An 11,559-nucleotide genomic window follows, 5' to 3' on the forward strand; every position below is an offset into this window, starting at 1 on the left:
ATGGCCTGGATTTTTTGCAAAAAGCTGTGGGTACCCCTTATAAAACAAATTTCTAGTCCTGACCCTTTAAACTTCAAAATTAAGTTGTGTATTTCCAATCCTGACCCTTTAAACTCAAACCTGTCTGCTTCTCTCCAATGCCACTACCACTACCCTTGTCCTAGCCACCCCAGCAGCCTTGTTTAGACAACTGCAGTGGTCTCCCTGCTTCCAGTAGGAATGTCTATTTCCAGTCTTTTCTCCCTACAGGAGACCACTGGTCTTTTTAAAATGCTGATCTGAAACTCTCATGAGAAAAAAGCGAGATGCAGAACAGTATATATAATTTTTGTGTAAGAAAGGGAAACCACATAGATACACACACTCACATATGTGCAGACTATTTTCTTATATTTGTAGAGGAAAACTCTGGGAAGATAAACCAAAAACTAATAAAAGTAATAGGGGAGGAATTACACAGTGGAGAACAAGGGTTGTGGTAAAACTTCTCTGAATATGTCCTCTTATAAATCTTGACTTTGAAATAAAATAATAACATTGTGTAAAAGTAAAATAAAATAAGCGAGTTCTAAAAATTGAAATGTAAAAAATACACAACTGGTGTTCCCTATCGCATATACTAAAATTGGAGCAATACCAAGATGGTAAGCATGGGCCCTGTACAAGGAGGACACTCAAATTCATGAAGCATTTGATATTTATTTTATAGAATTGTACACCTGAAACTTATATAATGTTATTAACCAGTGTTACTACAATAAATTTAATTTAGAAAAATTGTTCCTCAAATTGGTAACATTAAATACACCAAGAAATAATTATTTTGAGTAACTTTCATAAAAAGTATTCTGACTTTACATTCTTGTGAAATATATTTAAAGAACAAAAAAATAGTTGCAAGCATTAGATGCCATTCAGTAATCTATTGGGTCGGCAGCTAAGTAATTGCGGGTTTCACACATATATGGCTTCAGTTGAATTTTTAGGTTTGCAGACGTAGTACAAATGTAAAACACATTTTGTTATTTGATAGTTGGCTATTCAGCTGTTAATCAGTAAAAAAAGTTTTTTGATCTGTTTTGTAGTTTTCGTTTGGCGTTCGTTGAAAAATGGAAAATCAAAAGGAACATTTTGGTCATATTTTGCTTTTTTATTTCCGCAAAGGGAAAAATGCATCGCAAGCTCATAAAAAGTTATGTGCTGTTTATGGTGACGAAGCCTTAAAAGAACGGCAGTGTCAAAATTGGTTTGCCAAATTTCGTTCTGGTGATTTTTCACTCAAAGATGAAAAACGCTCTGGTCGTCCAGTTGAAGTTGATGACGCCCTAATCAAAGCAATAATCAATTCCGACTGTCACAGTACAACACGTGAGATTGCAGAGAAGCTTCATGTATCACATACATGCATTGAAAATCACTTAAAACAACTTGGCTATGTTCAAAAACTCGATACATGAGTTCCTCACGAACAGAAAGAATCACAGTTAACGCAACGCATTAGCAGCTGTGATTTGCTAAAGAAACGTAATGAAAATGATCCATTTTTAAAACGACTGATAACTGGCGATGAAAAATGGGTTGTTTACAACAATATCAAGTGGAAAAGATCGTGGAGCAGGCCAGGTGAACCAACTCAAACAACATCAAAAGCTGATATTCATCAAAAGAAGGTTTTGTTATCAGTTTGGTGGGATTACAAAGGAATTGTCTACTTTGAACTCTTACCACCCAACCGAACGATCAATTCTGATGTCTACATTGAACAACTAACGAAATTAAACAATGCAGTTGAAGAAAAGCGGCCCGAATTGACAAATCGAAAAGGTGTTGTATTCCATCATGACACTGCAAGGCCACACACATCTTTGGTCACTTGGCAAAAATTAATGGAGCTTGGTTGGGATGTTTTGCCACATCCACCATATAGTCCTGACCTTGCACCATCTGATTACTTTTTGTTTCGATCTTTACAAAACTCCTTGAATGGTAAAAATTTCAATAATGATGGTGATGTCAAATCGTACCTGATTCAGTTTTTTGCTAATAAAAACCAGAAGTTTTTTGAACGTGGGATTATGATGCTGCCTGAAAGATGGCAAAAGGTCATTGATCAAAATGGGCAATACATTACAGAATAAAGTTATTTAGTTCCATGAAAAAATTGTCTTTGATTTTCTTTAAAAAATCCGCAATTACTTAGCTGCCGACCCAATAATTGTTAGTATTAAGTTGAGCCATATGAAGTTGCCTATATTTGACCACTTTTGACCTATAAAATGATAATTTTTATGTTGTAAATATAATAATATATTGTTATAATATATAGTAATATTTTCATATAAAAATATCATAATGTTTATAAGTAACATAAATATAATATCACTCATATAAATATAGTATAAGTATAGTATAATTATAGCAATATTGATTTTATTTTGGAAATAGGGTATATTGTAGGATAAAGCAAATAAGTAATCATATTAATATTGTGAGGTCAGAGATTTTCAGCAAAATAAAATAATACAACTATTATATTAGAAGTTAATAAAAAGCTTGAATTTTAAAAAAAGTTGAGAAGTAAATGACATCTAATATTGTGTAAGTTTGAGGTGTACAATGTGCTGTTTGATTTATATAATGCAATAATATGATTACTACAGTACTATTAGCTAGCACCTTTATCATCCTATCTAATAAAAGAATAATATGCAAATTGACCATCACTCCAACATATAAGATGGCTGCCCCCATGTGGACACAAGATGGCTGCCACAAGTGGCCAGCAGGGGAGGGCAGTTGACAGGGACCAGACCTGTAAGGGAGGGCAGTTGGGGGTGATCAAGCCTGCAGAGGAGGAAAGTTGGGGGCAATCAGGCCTGCAGGGAAGGGCAGTTGGGGGGGGACCAGGTCTGCAGGGAAGGGAAGTTAGGGGCAAACAGGCTGGCAGGGGAGCAGTTAGGTATCAATCAGGCTGGCAGGGGAGTGGTTAGGGGGTGATCAGGCTGGCAGGCAGAAACGGTTAGGGGCAATCAGGAAAGCAGGCAGGTGAGCAGTTGGGAGCCAGCAGTTCTGGATTATGAGAGGAATGTTTGATCAGGCCTAAACGGGCAGTAAGACATCCCTTGAGGGGTCCCAGATTGGAGAGAGTGCAGGCTGGGCTGAGGGCCACCCCCCACCCCCGTGCATGAATTTCATGCACTGAACCTCTAAAAGCATATAATTATCATTTCTTGTATGGAAAACAATAAAAAATATAGTCTCTTAACAACTTTGAAGTTTGTAATACAGTATTGTTGACTTTAATCACTATGTGACGACCTCAACTTACTTAGTTGTTGCAAGTTTGTACCCTTAAGCAACACCTCCCCAATTCTCTCACCCTCAGCCCCAGGTAATCACCATACTACTCTGTTTTCACAAGTTTAGCTTTTTGGGTTCCACAGATAAGTGATATCATACAGTATTTGTCTTTCTCTGTCTGATTTATCTCACTTAGCATATAACCTCAATTGAATTGCAAATATCAATATGAACTCATAATTATTTTTCAAAAATAATTGCTGTTATGTGAGCATACAAGAGAGAGAAATACCAAGTGGCCATAAAATCAAGGAGTTAATGGCATGGGTGATGTTTAGTGAACTGACTGTTCACTAAAAAGGCCTAGAAACAATAGCAACCCAGAGACAATGAGTAAGCCTAGAAGCCAGATTGTGGCCTCTCAATACCTTCCCACTAAAAGGAAGCAGTGATCCTTTAGAAATTGCAGAAAATAGAGAAGTTGAATTAGGGATATGTTATTGTTAAAAAACAAACAAAAAAAATCCCAAAGAAAATATTAATAGATGAAGCAAATGTGGAAAAATCTAGATAAGTGTGGACTCTTGAGTGTTACCTGTAAATGTATGTTATGTTTTGCTTTGTGTATATTTGAAGAGTTTAAATAAAAGTATTTTAAAAAATGAATCTGATTATGTCACTGCTCGATGAAAACCTTTCAGCTGTATACGATGGAATAGTACTCAACCACTAAAAAAATATGAAATCTACCATTGGCAAAACATGACTGGACCTAGAGGTTATTATGCTAAGTGAAATAAATCAGAAAAAACAGATACCACATGATTTTACTTATATGCAGAATCTAAAAAACAATATAAACAGAAACAGACTCATAGATATTATAGACAATAGACTGATGGTTGCCATTAGGAGGGGAGGTTGGAGACTGGGTGAAAAAGGTGGAGGGATTGAGAAGCACAAATTGGAAGTTACAAAATCATGGGGATGTAAAGTATAGCATAAGGGGAATATAGTCATTAATATAGCAATTACTATTCATAGTGCCCATTGGGTACTGGAAATATAATATCAGGGACAACACTGGTCAAGTATATGATTATCTAACTGCTATGCTATACAACTGAAATGAATACAAAATAATATTGAATATAAACTATAATTTTAAAAACAACAACAAAACTTTTAGTGTCCTATTACCCAGAGGATGAAAAGTCCAAACTCATTCCAAGTTTTTTCAAGTTCAGCATCTATTCATCATCATCATCTTTTTTTTCACTGATAATACTTTTATTGAGCACACACCATGTGCCAGGGACTAGGTTAAACCTTATATCTGTTTTGTTGGTTTAAATATCACAACAACCAGAGTTATTTATAATTTACTTTTTGCAGAGAGGTTGAACAACCAATCTGAGATTTTATAGCTAATCAATTGGGAAACTGGGATTTGACCCCAGTCAGACTGACTTCGTCACCCATGCTATTAACCCCTTGATTTTATAGCCACTTGGTATTTCTCTCTCTTGTATGCTCACATATCAATATAGTGCCTAGTGTCTGGCAGGTCTTCAGTAATTTTTATTAAGAAGATGCTGATAGCTAGGTTTCCACCAGGTTTTTTAAAAAAATATAATTTCCCTCTCATTAATTCTTTTGTAAATAGTAATTTTCTTGTTGGTATCCTAATGCTATCAGGATGACTCATAAATACTTGCTGAAAAGAAGCACTACAAACACAGAGGAAAAATGCCAAGTCCACACCTTAATATAGCATTTCTTATGGCTGTCTTGGGTTCACCCAATGACTATTGCTTTTAATACACTGTAATATAATTCTTTGTTTACCTCTTGACTAGTCTATGAGATCTGAGAGGTCACGGTCTCTATCTTATGTATTTATTTCAACCCCAGTACTTAACATAGAGATTGGCATGTGTTGGGTATGCTACTAAATTTATCAAATGGATCAGGGCACAAGAGCTATTGAAGAACTCCTTTTTACCATTCAAAGCCTAACTCAGAGCTTGTGTCTGTAAAACATTTCCCACTGCCTTCCAAAGTTAGTCACTCCCTTCTCTGTGCTGTTACTGAATCTTACATACACATTTGTAATATCATTTACATTGTACCATACTTTTTTGTGTGTGTGTCTATTTCTGTCCCCATCCAGACTGCAAGCTTTGCAAAGCACGGCTGGTGCTCTATCATCTCTGTCTTACTAACTCCATCAACAAAGGGCTCAATACATTTTTGTTCAAATGCAAAAATATCAAAACTTTGTAAATTCTCAAAATGTAAAACTATCTATATTCATATATTATCTTAGCAGATATTATAATGAAGGAATATGCTACATTCTGGGCCTTGAGAAAAGATTTCTAATCTGACTTCTGATGTGCCTTAGGAAATGCAAAGCCTCCTTCATAGAGTAATACCCTCACCAACTTTTCAAATCTTCTGTCACTTTCTATTACATGCCTTTGAGACACAAGCTAGTCAATGTCACTTTGTATTTATGTTGCCTCTTTCTGTTAAGGATGCAGCTTGCCACATGGCCATTAATTTATTTGTTATTTGTGGAAATATTCCTGTATGGGAAGTTTGATTACTATATCTGGGGAAGCAAAGTTGGAGAAGGAGTAAAGCAAATGAATGGAGTGTTGTGGGAAGACTGGCAGCCTGCATTTCCCTCTGTAACTTCAGACAAGCCATTTCCCTTCTCTGGCACTCAGTTTTCTTATCTGTAAAATTAGATCTTACCAAATGATCCCAGAAGCCTCTCTTGTGTTCCAGAATATGATATCTCTGCCTCAAATAAATAAAAAGAGAAGGCAACAATAGACTTCGGGGGGGGGGGGGCAGTATCTATTTGGCTAAGGAATCACCCCTCTGTGAGAGGAGGAACAAGCAAAAAGCTGTTATCTGGCTGGCCCAGGACCTGATGTTCCAACTTATCTTCCTAACTCAGGTAGGATGGGGAATCTGGAGTGATGATTCACAGCCACATGCAAAATAGAATATGCAATGAGATAAATAAAAATACAGGGCCAGTATAGGAAGGAGGACAGAGAGTACAATAGGCAACCTAACTTTAGACCATCCCATTCCCATCCCTGCTGAACTCACCTTGTTATCCTAGAATTCAAGGTCAGCAAATCTGTAGCAGACAGATCTCTCATTCCTGACTGTTGTCCATGTCAGACATTGCCAATTGATTACAGCACTATTTTCTTCTAAAGCCAGACTGGGAATATTTCTCAATATAGTGTTGCTCCAAATGCCAACATCTGATTGAAGTTGGCATGTTAGCTGAAATCTACTTGCCATCTTGGGCTCAAATTTCCTCCTCATTCCATGAGAGAAAAGTACTAAGAAAAATTGTAATTTAAACTAGATAAGGTACCTAGGGCAAGTTTCCTAATTTGGATGCCAATTTATAAAAAGAGAATTCCCTGGACCCCTCTATTCAAGAATTCTGTGTTTTTATGGTTCTGGAAATCTTACCTCTTTTGGAAAATAGGGGATCTCTGTGACCCTGCTATCCCAAAACTCTAGCTTCCTCATGACATACTAGGATTTAAGCATCCTGACATGTATCTGGACACAACTGATGCAATAAATGTTAGAGGTCCATGCAACTACAAGGCCATGAGGTGTCTTTTGTTAACTGTCCTCAACTTCCAGACAACTTCTCTAGGGTCGGAACAGTCAGATTAGGCTGAAGTGAAGCTTGGCTGACAGTGTCAAAGAAAGCCCTCTGGGCTGGCATCTGTTACAGAGTCATTGCTAGCAACTTCCTTGGCAAGAAACTACTTTTTCTTGTCTTGTTTCAGGCTTAAATTGCTTTTATTTGTCCCGGAGACTAGATCAATAATCTCAATCTCTCACTTTCCCCCTTTGCCAGTAGATATGGGATAAATAATTTTATACTGAGAAAGGAAAGGGGAGGGGGAGGAGCAAGTGGCAGGGCAGCAGAGGGTAGAAAAGGAGGTAGTTGAGAATGTTCCTAGAAAGAATAGTAGATCATATGTATTGAGCTGTGTGTCAAGCACTGTGTTGTCACACTTAATCTTGACAAGCTATCAGATATTTACTCTAATTGATCTCCATTTTACAGGTGAAAAAACTTAGGCCCAGAGTGTTAATTTTTGTAGAATCTTAAAGTGAGCTTGTAGTAAGGGAAAACCTGAGTCATGTCTAACTTCATCTACCACAGTATAGTGCCTTTCTCAACCTAACACAGAAGGACTTTCCTTCAGTTTCCATAACCAGGGAGTTGTTCCCCTCCATCTATTAATTTTGTGTTTGCTCTGATTTTTGGCAGTTATCCCTTTATGGTGATAAGATGGCTGCGGTCAGCACCAGGACTAGACCCTGTGCCTTCAGCCACCTAATATAGCGCCATTCTAAAGGGCCATCCAGCCTCAGGAACTCTATGAGTTGGCTGAAGTCTTCATTAGAATTGTCTCCAAGCCCAAATTCTCCTGCCCACATCAGCTTCCTTCTTCTCTGTTCTGCATAGGCTGATTCCAGGAACACACCATCATTAGCATTTTATGTGTTGCCCTCTATCTCAAGGTCGGCTTCCTATGGAACACAGCCTGCATGTGGCAGCTCCTTTAGCTGGATCCTTATTTTCAGGAGAATGTTGCTAATATATCACCACTAAGAGTAAGACTGCAAAAGGGGTTTTGATAGATACCCTTTATTTGGTTAAGGAAATTCCCTTCTATCTCTCATAAGCTAAATGTTTTTAATATGAAAAGGGGTCTCTCATAAAAAAAGGAAGAGATACATGTTCACTTTATGTACACCCACCTACAAAAGTCCCTGTGAGGATATAATCAGAACCTAACCACACTGGTACACTGATCTCAGACTGCCAACCTCCAGAACCGTGCAAAACAAATGTTTAAGCCACCCAGTCCATGGTATTTTACTATAGAAATATAAACGGATTAAAATATTCATGCTCAGAAAATGTTTCCTGTTGTTGTTATCATTCGTCTTGGTATTTTAGCACCCACTAGGTGCTATATATTTTTTTAATCAATGAATCAATAAAAGACTTTGTAGATGGATCTCTGAGTCCTCCTTGCCTGGCCCTACTTCAGCAATGATTTATTGTTAGTTCTTCCAACTCTGGGTCTTTCCCCTTCCTGAACAGGAAGCTCCAACATTCAGAAACAAATCATCACTCATTTCTTTTCACTAATATCTACTAATGTCAGAGTGGAACATATTTTAATCAGGGATCAGACAGCTCCTTACAGAGATGAATTTCTATCGTCTTCTTTCAAATGTACATCCAAGGGCAGAGTTCACATAAAGACCCGGGCAAAAAATGCTCCTCTGGCCTCCTTCCAGGTCAAGAAGCTCATTCTGGGAAGAGTCCCATGTAAATCTGAAATTTGATGCTACTTGACAAAAAAATGTCATTTGAATCTAATGCTACTTCAGCAATAGGCCTGTTGAATTGCTGATGCCGAACATTACTTTTTATAGTTCTATCATGGAAGCCTAAGAAAATAACTCAGCAGATTCAGGGAAGAACAAGCAAGAGATAATGTCCCCTCAGACAATGTTAATGGGGTGCAGCTCTTTTGAGGGTGTCTAGCAATTGGGGCTGGGTTGCCCCTGTACTTTTGAACTACTGTGTTCTAGCATTGCCCTGAAAGAAGGAAGCAAGAGACCAGGGCCAAATTGCTGACCCATTTCCCAATGGCAAAGTGCTTTACAGTGGTTGATACAAAACAGATGCTTTCTCAGGACAGCCAGCAAGGGTAGACAAATTAAAGACATAGTGCATTTTGCTTTTATCCTACAAGTCATAACCATGATATTTTCTTGGAGATCCCTTTTCATCAATCCCATGTTAACAGAATTCTGACCTGATTATACCAAGTAGTAAGAACTTTCTTCTCTCCATCTTTGTTTTCTTTTTTGGCCAGCATTCTGCAGGATTTGGCTAAGATTCTTGCTGTGCTCTCTGAAGCCAGAGAGTTTCACTGGCTCAAAATTGTTGAGCCACTGTTCATTTTATGTACCCCAGGTGAGGGGAAAGAAGAGGGGCTTATATTCAGCTGAGAATGGAATCCCTGGCAGAAAGGAGGATGATAAAGAAAGAAGAGAACAGTGGCAGAAAAGTACAACAGAAGGCTCAAGGCCACGTATGGGCTGAGAAAGAGGATCAGCAAGGAATAGTGGTTAAAATGAGCAAAATCAAGTCCAAATCTCATCCTTGCCACTTACTGCCTGTGGGATGTGATGAAGTTCCTTAACCTCTCTGAGCCTCACTTTCCTCTTCTTTAAAATGATATAATGCCTTGTTGTAAGAAAGTGCAGTGCACAGCATATGGTGATCTCCCAGTGAATAATGATCTGTTATTGTTACTATTCTCTCTTTCTTTAGACTGGATCTTCCTGTTTTTCTAAGATTGTGGGTTATCTACACATCATAGACACCATTACTGCCATAGGTGATAACCTGGTATAATTTGAAGAGACAAAAAGACCACAAACTCCCACCAAATGTCCTCCTGAGCAGCCTAGTGAATGCAGCCTGAGATTCCCATCTTTGGAGTTAATCCAATAGGAAGGAAGTTGTATATCTCATTTAATATAAATATATTATCCAAGAGTATGTAACCTCCTAAGGTCAAGAGTCTTAAACCAATATACTGCACAGTCATGTTTGGTTCTCTCTTTCCTTTTGTGGAGATAGAGTGCTTTTCTGGTCACGCTTAGACAATACAAAGTGCTCTCATCACTCTAACTCTTGAAGTGCCCTAAGAAGGTGAAAGGTTAAGGTCCCTGTTTGCTCATATTCGTCATCTACCCTCAACCAGGTAGGGTGTGTGGGAAGTGGACCAAGGTCTTTCTTTCCCTCTCTTCTCCCAATGCCCATCTGTTCCTCCTCACTCATGGCCCATGTTAGGTCCAGAGGGATACCCAGACTCTAGAAAACCTGAGGGTTCAAGGCAATCCCAGCACAGCAACCTATCCTCAACTTTCCCATGGCTATAATTTTTCCTTCTCTCGCCCTTCAGATTTCAGTCCCTGTGCGCCCACAAGCCTCCCTGCTACCCTTAAAGCTCCTGTCACCAGGTTAGAGGGGAGTGGAGTGAAGGGTGAGATTAACAGCACAGTTCTTTTCAAAAAATACCACAAATTCTCTCTTTCAACCCTTTTATACCCTCACCGTGGGTAACCAATTTAAGTGTGACCTAACCGATTCTCAAAGGAAATTTTTGCATTGTGGTCAGCCACAGCTGACTTTAGCATTTGACAACTATTGTGTCTTGAGGCCTCAGTTAAAACTTGTTTAACACATTATGGTATAAACCTCTGCCCAAGGACACTGTGGTGAAGGTAGTACATCCTTCTGGTGGTGGGGGAGGGAGGCAGTATGCAAAGCAGAGTGGTTGAATCTACTATCTAGTAAGGCATACAAATTAAAAATGAAAAAAGAATAGATTGTAGTATAGAAAACAAAATTGAATAAGCTTAAAGTATAACATGAGACTCCAGTGAAATACTGTATTTGTGATGGTTTTTTCTAGTGGAGCCTCTTGTCCACCCCCCCACTCTTCATCACCACCAGGATAAATAAGTGTTCACACTTCTCTCCCCTTAGGAGAGTGCTTGGAGTGGGTGGGAGAAGGCATTGCCTAAAGCTCAGCTATTTACTAATTGCAGCAGAGCTAGTCTACAAGTCACCCGAAAGCTGCACTGACATTATCACATTTTTTGCAGATGTGTATATTAAATTATCAAGGATGAGAAAACAGAATAAAACTTCCTGCCTTGCTCTGTGTTTTTGATAGAATGTGAGGCATAGATGTAGATTAGAACCTCTTAAAACTGTGTTGTCCAGTGTGGTAGCCTCTAGCTACATGTGGCTACTGAGCCCTTGAAATGTGACTCATTCAACTGAGACATGCTGATGTGTAAAACACAACCTGGGTTTCAAAGACCTGCTGTTAAAAAAGAGGGAAAACTATGGCATTGGTAAGTTTCCATATTGATTATATGGTGAAATGATGTTTTGGATATAGTAAGTTAAATAAAATATATTATTAACATTGATTTTACTTTTATAGAGGAACTTAAAACCAGTGGTTATCAGAAATGTTAGAATCAGGTCCATGGTTCGTATTTCTGTCTTGTATTCTTTTTAAAAAATATATATTTTTATTGATCCGAGAGAATATCATCCATCAGCTGCCTCCTACATGGGCTACGCTGGAGATTGAG

The 11,559-nt window shown here is 38.2% G+C and overlaps 1 non-coding gene across 1 annotated transcript; it reads left to right on the forward strand.

Moving 5' to 3' along the window:
* Window positions 1–600: 600 nt before the first annotated feature.
* On the forward strand, window positions 601–702 carry LOC118711910. Its single transcript, XR_004985869.1, has one exon. It is a non-coding gene; the product is annotated as a U6 spliceosomal RNA (small nuclear RNA).
* Window positions 703–11,559: the final 10,857 nt, after the last annotated feature.

The sequence above is a fragment of the Pipistrellus kuhlii genome, unplaced genomic scaffold (genome assembly GCF_014108245.1).
Source record: "Pipistrellus kuhlii isolate mPipKuh1 unplaced genomic scaffold, mPipKuh1.p scaffold_m20_p_8, whole genome shotgun sequence".
NCBI classification, from domain to species: domain Eukaryota; kingdom Metazoa; phylum Chordata; class Mammalia; order Chiroptera; family Vespertilionidae; genus Pipistrellus; species Pipistrellus kuhlii.